This window comes from Bufo bufo, chromosome 7 (genome assembly GCF_905171765.1).
Source record: "Bufo bufo chromosome 7, aBufBuf1.1, whole genome shotgun sequence".
In the NCBI taxonomy this organism is placed as follows: domain Eukaryota; kingdom Metazoa; phylum Chordata; class Amphibia; order Anura; family Bufonidae; genus Bufo; species Bufo bufo.
The window spans coordinates 223104346-223114191 of record NC_053395.1 but is presented as its reverse complement, the minus strand read 5'-3'; positions in this window follow the sequence as shown (position 1 = coordinate 223114191).

The following is a 9846-nucleotide window of genomic DNA, read 5'->3' as shown; positions in this document are numbered from 1 at the left end:
ACGGATCCCCCGCCCTCCCTATAACAGTGCCGTCATGACGTCATCCATATAGATCCCCCCCCGCCACTCACAGTAGTATACATTAATAAATCGGTGCAGCCGTGCAGGCTGCAGACAGTAACTTTAATTTTAGCACAGGCACAGCGCTCATCTCTTTACTAAAATACTACCTTACATTCAGCTCCTGCCTCCTCCCTCCACCCTCCAGTAACAAGTGCGGGCGGCAGCGCTCACTCACTGACGTCACGCGCCTGCGCCGCCTAGTGGGAGGAGCAGGCGTGTGACGTCAGTGAGTGAGCGCCGCCCCCACACTGCCTGCTGTTACTGGAGCCAGCCCACTGACAGCAAAAAAATTAAAATGGCTCGGGAGTAGGGTTGCCACCTTTTCTTCAAGCCAAACCCGAACAGAAGGGAGGGAGGGCCCCCTTCCAGGCCCCGCCTCCAGCCACGCCCATGTCCCGCCTCCAACCATGTCCCGTCTCCACCCTTGGTCGCTGTCGCACCGCGATCGTTACGCCCCTGATCCCACGCCTGCGCCGTCCCGTTTAGTATTCGGCGCAGGCGCGGGATTTACGGGACGAAGAGGAGAACTCGGACGTCAATCAACTGGACATGGGCGTGCCACTGCCAAAAGGTGAATAGACGGAGCCTCTAGGTGCTGCAGGAACGCCCTCATAGCACCTAGAGGCTCATTAGCATATGATAAGTCTTTATTTTAAGAGAACGGCGGCAGCGGCAGGCAGGGAGTTATGTACTGCTGACATCAGCACATCGCTAATGTCAGTCAGCTACATAACATAACGTTTTTTCTGATGATTGACAGATTCAGAAACCTGTTTAAAGGGCTCCTGTCACCCCGCTAAACTCTTTTTTTTTTTTTTTTTTCGGCTTCTTATAATCCCTATACTGCGATATATGAATACATAATGTTATTAGTCATTTTGGTTCAGTAGATAATGAATAAAACATATTTTTATAATATGTAAATTACCTCTCTACCAGCAGGCAGGACGGTTACTTGCTGGTAGCATCCGCATCCTCCTATCATAATGACGCCCCCTCCTCATGTTGATTGACAGGGCCAGCGAACGCGATCGCCCTCTGGCTGGCCCTGTCTGCTATCAAGTTATTGCGCCTGCGCCGTAGCGGTCTTCAGTCGGCACAGGCGCACTGAGAGGAGGACGCTCGCTCGGCCGCTCCTTCCTCAGTGCGCCTACACCAATGACGTCACATCTACACCCGGCGCAGGCGCACTGAGGAAGGAGCGGCCGAGCGAGCGTCCTCCTCTCAGTGCGCCTGTGCCGACTGAAGACCGCTACGGCGCAGGCGCAATAACTTGATAGCAGACAGGGCCAGCCAGAGGGCGATCGCGTTCGCTGGCCCTGTCAATCAACATGAGGAGGGGGCGTCATTATGATAGGAGGATGCGGATGCTACCAGCAAGTAACCGTCCTGCCTGCTGGTAGACAGGTAATTTACATATTATAAAAATCTGTTTTATTCATTATCTACTGAACCAAAATGACTAATAACATTATGTATTCATATATCGCAGTATAGGGATTATAAGAAGGCAAAAAAAAAGAGTTTAGTGGGGTGACAGAAGCCCACACTGTTACATACAATTACACAATTCAAATGTTTTATATTTCTACCTTTTTAGAAGTGAGTGACAGACTAGGACAGGTGTCAGGACTCAGGAGTCAGGACTGTCTTGGTCAGGTTGTCTGCAGGCAGGGCACAGTGGGCACTACATGGGCAGGCTGCTGGAGCTGGACTGGAGAGGAGAAGAAGAATGATTTCTCCCACGGAGCTCCCTCTGCCTCTCTCTCTGATGTCATCACTTCCTTATCAGAGAGAGGGAGGGAGGGACTAGGAGGCAGGGGAGGAGCGAGGGGAGGAGCCTGAACAGTGAGTGAACACAGCGCTGCCTGGCATCACTGTACTGTAGTGTGTAGACTGGAGGAGGGAGGAGGGAGGAGGGGAGGCTCGGGAGCGCTGCGCTCAGCTGATCACCCGGAGTGACAGCTTAAATATGCCATCGGAGTCTCGGTCGGACCACACTGCAGTTTGAATGAATAATCCTGTGCCCGGGTCTAAGAAAGGCTTGTACCCGGGCACAGGATTACAAACCCGGACTGTCCGGGTGAATCCCGGACGGGTGGCAACCCTACTCGGGAGTCGGCAGCCCGGGCCCCCCTGCCAGCCGGGCCCGGTACAACTGGGCCAGCTGTACTGGCCTATCAGCGGCCCTGCCCGTGGGCACCGACTTATGCAAACCTATACCTGAGCTGGTGGGAAAAGGAGATTGTATTTGGGGAAGGGATGGATGGATGGACCTCGTCCATTGTGTTATGGATGAGGTTCATCGATGATGTATTTATCCTATGGAAAGGTACAAGGTGGAATTTGAAGGATTTGTTTCCTTGCTAAATGTGAACGATTTGGGGCTATATTTCACATATGAGATCAGTGACACCCGTCTTACATTTCTGGACCTCTCTATCAGCAATAGTCAATCGAGAAAGATAGTGACTAGAATGTTCCGTAAATCAACAGCCACCAACTCCTTATTGCAATGGGAGAGTGGTCATCCGCTCCCACTGAAACAAGGTATCCCCAAGGGCCGATACCCCAGGGCCCGACGGAATTGTTCGGAATGGACCGACTTTAAGACCAAAGGACGTTCATGCAAAGAGGATACCCGTCGTCCGCCCTCAAGAAAGCGTATCAACATGCGGCAAGTTGCAATAGGGATGATTTGTTACACCCCAAAAAACAGGAGATTGGGGATGAGAAAGTGAGAATCATCAGGACATATGGCAATGCACATAGAGAGGTACGAGAGATACTTCGGGACCGTTGGGGAATCCTGAAATCAGATCCGGATTTGGGTGACACTGGTCCCTATCATGTGTCAGAAAGAATTTGAACTATTTGAGCTTCCCAATAAATAAATGTATATCTTTTACTCATCCAAATGGGTTATATTTACAATCAGGGACATAGGATAAACCCTTCAGAAATGTGGGTGACTATCCAGCGATCACCTACCGGAGAGGGGGTAATTTGAGGGACAGACTGGTCCACAGGGCATTCAAGACCCCCATTGGGGAGAACTAGCTCCCTCAAAAAACCCTGTGGCACATTTAAATGCGGCAATTGTATCGCATGTAACGCCATCAAAAAAGGCAGTCAGGTAACTTGCTCTGCGACCAAACGTAGCTACAATATAAGATCCTTCGTTAACTGCAAAACCATAGGCGTAGTGTACGTAGCCACATGTAAGTGCCAAAAACAATATGTGGGCAAGACTAAAAGGGAGTTTATCCAATATCAGCAAACAAGATGATTCCCCAATAGCGCAGCAGGAAGAAAAATCTGTATCAGCTTTCAGGGGATTGAACATGTCAAGCCGTCCCCAAGAGGGGGGTAATAACAATCTCCTGCTACGCAAAGAAGCAGAATGGACTTAGGCTTGAGACCGTCAATCTAAACGGATTAAATAATTCATATCATATACTTGCTTTATATAGCATCGAATTGGAAGCCTATAATGAGTCATGTGCCGCACGTGTATACAATACTCCTGCAGAATTCTGTTGAGTTCAACTTTATTTATGCTTCAGAATTATTGTATTTTCATCAGCAGGGTATATGCGCATCTATTGATAGGCTTTTAGGATACGTTCATACTTTTATCCTGATTGCTGAGCCACGTATGATAGTACATTTTTGCCCTGGTTACATACGGATTTGCATTGATACCCTGTGAAGCCGCGTCTATGTTCTCAGTCCTGTTATTATCTATCAAAATATCAGATCTAGCAATAAGTACAGTTTTGCTCCTCCTAGGGCAGATACAGATTTATTATGTCTGATGCCACGTATGCATGAATCCCATTAGTATGGGGCGCTGCCTCAGCATTCTGATATGCCTAATATGCCCCAGAATTACCATAAAGTCTGCCTTACCCATATCATCAGGCCATATTCATATGGATTTTGATATCCCGTATGTATATATGTATGCATTATGTGGATCTGTTTATCAATTGGCATTATATTGCTTTGATGGTGGCGTTACCCTCACAGAGCCCCAAGTAGTAATAAGGCCCCCCTATTGTCATCCCAGTGGTAATAAAGCTCTCTACAGACCCCTCAGTAGTAATAAGTCAATCGATAAGTCCCTCCTATAGAGCCCCCAGTAATAATAAGAACGCCTAGTTTCCCCTGGATTTAAACTGCCCCCACAGTGCCCCCAGTATTTATACTGCCCCCTACTGTTATAATACTTGCCCTGAAGCGCCCTCAGTATTTATAATACCCCCTGCAGTTCCCCCTGTAGTTTTATTCCTCCATTTAGTGTCCTCAGAAATTATAATTCCTCAGCACCTCCGCCATACAGTCCCATGTAAATAACACTATTTCCCTCCCTCCGCCATAGAGTCCCATATAAATACCATCACACCATCTCTCCAGCCCCCTCCAAAATACAGTCCCATGTAAATAACATCACACCATGTCTCCTGCACCTTTCTAACATACAGTCCCATGTAAATAACATCACCTCCTCAATATTCAGTCTCATCACTCCCTCCCCCAGACACCTTCAACATACAGTCCCATGTAAATAAAATCACCCCCTCCCCAGCCACCTCCAACATGCAGTCCCATGTGAATAAAAATTACCCCTTAACATTCAATCCCATGTAAATAATATCACTCCCTCCAACAGCTGCCTTCAACATACAGTCCCATGTAAATAACATCACCCTACTCCAGCCACTTCCAAATTTCAGTCCCATGTAATTAACATCACTCCACCTCACTGTCCCATGTAAATAACTACAACTCCCAGCACTGCTCTGCCTCTCATACTGAGTAATCTTCACTTACCTCTCATAATGTAGCAGACCTCCCATCAGCCTCTTCCCAGGGCTTTTCTTCACTGCTGAGCCTCCTCTCCTGCACTGGTCACATGATGGTGACATCATCGCAGGTCCTTTTCAGCTACTGCGTTTAGAACTGATCACATGACCTGTGATGTAATCACAGGTCCTTCAGCTCTTGCAGGGCATTAGTGTCACGGCCTATGGTGTACGCTGTGACACTGTTGCCACACTTGGGGTTGCCCGCGGCAACGTGTTGCTGTGAGATCATGCGGTGGCAGTGTCTCGGCCTTCTGGGTGTTTGCCGTGACATGGTTGCCATGCATGCTGTTGCCGTGGTAACGTGTGGCTTAGTTTGCTTGTGTGTACACTTCCCCTTTAAGTGGCTTCCTTCCTCTGTCTGGTGTTGGAAGGGTTAATTCCCTTCCTAGTGTTTAGTGAACACTGGGTTTATGTGTTTGTGGGTGTGGCTGCTTGGGCTATTTAGTCTCTGCTGGAAGCCTGTAGCTCGGTGTTCCTCCAGGCTTGGTGTGTGCTGGTGGTTCACTGCTCCTGGCTTTACCATCTGTCCAGTGAGGGCCACCCTTGTGGTCATAGATGTTCAATGTCTTCCCGGTGTCTCCTTCCCTTCCTGTCCCTATTTCTATGGAGTGGGTTATGTTCAGGGTGCTTGTATGTCTAGCTTGGTGTAACATGTCTGGTGGTGTTGGGTGCATGTTTACTAGACATTCCCCTGTTTATTGCAGCTATGGGTGTCCTGGGTCCCTGTGTGGTTTGTTGTGTGTGCTGTGTCCTTTAATGTTGGTGTGGACACCAGCACTTGTGCACGGGTTCCAGTCAGTGTGTCTGTGGCAGGTAAGTGTGTTATAGGTTTTGCTTACCTGCCATCTCCACATGATGTATGTGTTTTCCTTTTCCTGCTTCTAGGCCTTTAGAGACTCTTGTTCCTCCGTGTTGTGGATGAACAGGTCGTCTCTCCCCTGCTCTTAAGTGAGGGATTTCCAGGGCGACTCAGGATATTAGGTATCCAGTGTATGAGCCGTCCCACCATCAGGGTCCGCTCATACGGTGAGGAGTTAGGGAGAGGATTAGGGATGCAATAGGAGGTGACCTGCTCCCTGATCCCGGCGTCCTGGCCTAGTTGCTACCATTATCTGTCTTACATTGTATGGTGGGGGTGCTGTCCTGAGGATGGCCATACAGTTATATCTAAAAGGCAGACAGGACATTCGGGGCCTAGAACAAAACATCAGGGGCCCAGGCGCCGAATGTTTTGACCTAGCAACGCAGATCCGTCTACATAAAAGCTTTTTCAGAGCTGAGTTTTCACTTCGTGAAAACTCAGATCCGACAGTATATTCTAACACAGAGGTAATGGGGACGCTTCAGGTTAGAATATACTAAAATAACTGTGTACATGACTGCCCCCTGTTGCCTGGCAGCACCATAACTCTTACAGGGGGCTGTGATCCGCACAATTAACCCCTCGGGTGCCGGACCTGAGGGGTTAATTCTGCATATCATAGACCCCTGTAAGAGATCAGGTGCTGCCAGGCAGGAGGGGGCACACCCCCCCTCCCTCCCTAGTTTTAAATTCATTGGTGGCCAGTGTGCCCCCCCTTCCTCCCCTGTATTTAACTCATTGGTGACCAGTGCGGCCCCCCCTCCCTCCCCTGTATTACTGTACATTTATTGGTGGCCAGTGGGCCCCACCTCTCTCCCCTGTATTACTGTACATTCATTGGTGGCCAGTGGGCCCCCGCTCCCTGCCCCTCCTAATTAAAATCCTCCCCCCCCCCCCTATCATTGGTGGCAGCGGAGAGTCCCAGTTTAATCGCTGGGGCTCCGATCGGTAACCATGGCAACCAGGACGCTACTGCAGTCCTGATTGCCATGGTTACTTAGCAATTTTTAGAAGCATTATACTTACCTGCGATGTCTGTGACCGGCCGGGCGCTCCTCCTACTGGTAAGTGACAGGTCTGTGCTATGAGCAATGCGCCGCACAGACCTTTCACTTACCAGTAGGAGGAGCGCCCCGCCGGTCACAGACAGCGAAGGTAAGTATAATGCTTCTAAATTGCTAACTAGCCATGGCAACCAGGACTGCAGTTGCGTCCTGGTTGCCATGGTTACCGATCAGAGTCCCAGCGATTAAACTGGGACTCCGATCGGAACTCTCCGCTGCCACCAATGATGGGGGGGGGATTTTAATTAGGAGGGGGAGGGAGGGAGGGCCCACTGGCCACCAATGAACGTACAGTAATACAGGGGAGGGAGGGGGGCCGCACAGTGATGGGGACGCTTCAAGTTAAAATATACCATCGGATTGGAGAAAACTCAGATCGATGGTATATTAACTCCTGACTTTACATTGAAAGTCAATGGGGACGTTTGGCTCCGCACGGCCAGGCGGACACCAAAACAACTTTTTTTTCATGTCCATGGATCCTTCAAAAATCAAGGAAGACCCACGGACGAAAAAACGGTCACGGATCACGGAACAACGGATATCCGTTTTGCGGACCGCAAAAAAAAACGTCCGTGTGCATGAGGCCTAAGGCTACTTTTACACTCGTGTTTTGGGCGGATCCGCCATGGATCTGCAAAAACGGATCAGTTACAATAATACAACCGCATGCATCCGTCATGAGCGTCCGTTTGTAATTTATGTAACGTAGCCAAGGCGGATCTGTCATGAACTCCATTGAAAGTCAATAGGAGACGGATCCGTTTTCTATTGTGCCAGATTGTGTCAGAGAAAACGGATCCGTCACCATTGACTTACATTGTGTGCCAGGACGGATCCGTTTGGCTCAGTTTCGTCAAGCGGACAAAAAAACGCTGCAGGTAGCGTTTTGGTGTCCGCCTCCAGAGCGGAATGGAGACTGATCAGAGGCAAACTGATGCATTCTGAAGGGATCCTTTTCCATTCAGAATGCATTAGGACAAAACTGATCCGTTTTGGACCGCTTGTGAGAGCCCTGAACGGATCTCAGAAACGGAAAGTGTGAAAGTAGCCTAACTCCCTGGATCAACGACCCCTCTCTAGTAGCTATAGCCTGTAATATTATTAAGCTCCAGAAATACATCCAGGCCCCTCCTGAATTCCTTTATTGTACTCACCATCACCACCTCCTCAGGCAGAGAGCTCCATAGTCTCACTGCTCTTACCGTAAAGAATCCTCTTCTATGTTTGTGTACAAACCTTCTTTCCTCCAGACGCAGAGGATGTCCCCTCGTCACAGTCCTGGGGATAAATAGATGATGGGAGAGATCTCTGTACTGTCCTCCTTTTCTGTGGCTCCATGCACAGATAGCAGCATTGCACTATGTGAGCGTGCACCACAGACTGACTGACTAAGGCTTCTCCCAGCCCCCGTCAGTCACAAGAGCCGGCCAACAAGTCACCCTGAAATTGACTGACGGAGAGAGAAGCACTCCGGGCCCACATCCAGCTCACCTTAACGCCTCCCCCTCTTTTTTTTTTTCTCTTGCCGGACACCGTTTCTGGGAGAAGGGACGTGGCCTAATGGAGTTGGGGCGTAGCCCTGGATGTCCTCCTTTTTGGGGTTAGGCAAGGGGCAACCCCATTCATATGGCCATTTTCAATGGTTGGGTGAATATTCCCCTTACACAATTGTTAAAATACACCGTGTGAGGCTGTTTTTTTAATGGTCGTCATGTGGCCATTTTCAGAACGTTGCCATCTATGTATGTAGAGTCACAGATGTGTAGGTTTCCCCCTTTTCTATCCGTGCTCAGGTACCGGGATGTTGAAAGGTTTGACCTTGTTTTCAACTTTGATAAAATTCCAGAACTTTGTAAAGCTTCTTTCTTCCCCCAAAAAAGATCATCTGACCGCTCCTACAGGGCAATGGTCTGTCACTTATGGTGGGGGTGAAATCAGCAAGGCGAGATGAGAGGAGTGATGAAACCTCCAGCCCCGCTGTGAGAGACTATGTATCGTTTTTTTATTGTATGATATGTTTCATGTTTACTGAGGCCATTCAGCAGCACAGAGCATTTGAGGAAGAGTGCGCTGATCTTGTGGAGAGTAGGGTTAATGTGATGGGTCGATGCATCCCCTTGTATAACTTGCAGTTTGCATTACTGTAGCTTCACAAGTAGCTGTAATTTGTATCCTTTTTTGTTTTCTCTATAGATATGTGTTTTGCATGTTAATTAACCGTTCATGTACAAGAATATAACTACTATAATACTGCTCCTATGTACAAGAATATAACTACTATAATACTGCTCCTATGTACAGGAATATAACTACTATAATACTGCTCCTATGTACAAGAATATAACTACTATAATACTGCTCCTATGTACAAGAATATAACTACTATAATACTGCTCTTATGTACAAGGATATAACTACTATAATACTGCTCCTATGTACAAGAATATAACTACTATAATACTGCTCATATGTACAAGAATATAACTACTATAATACTGCTCCTATGTACAAGAATATAACTACTATAATACTGCTCCTATGTACAAGAATATAACTACTATAATTCTGCCTCCTATGTACAAGAATATTACTACTATAATTCTGCCTCCTATGTACAAGAATATTACTACTATAATACTGCCTCCTATGTACAAGAATATAACTACTATATTACTGCCTCCTATGTACAAGAATATAACTACTATAATACTGCTCCTATGTACAAGAATATAACTACTATAATACTGCTCCAATGTACAAGAATATAACTACTATAATACTGCTCCTATGTACAGGAATATAACTACTATAATACTGCTCCTATGTACAAGAATATAACTACTATAATACTGCTCCTATGTACAAGAATATAACTACTATAATACTGCTCCTATGTACAAGAATATAACTACTATAATTCTGCCTCCTATGTACAAGAATATTACTACTATAATACTGCCTCCTATGTACAAGAATATAACTA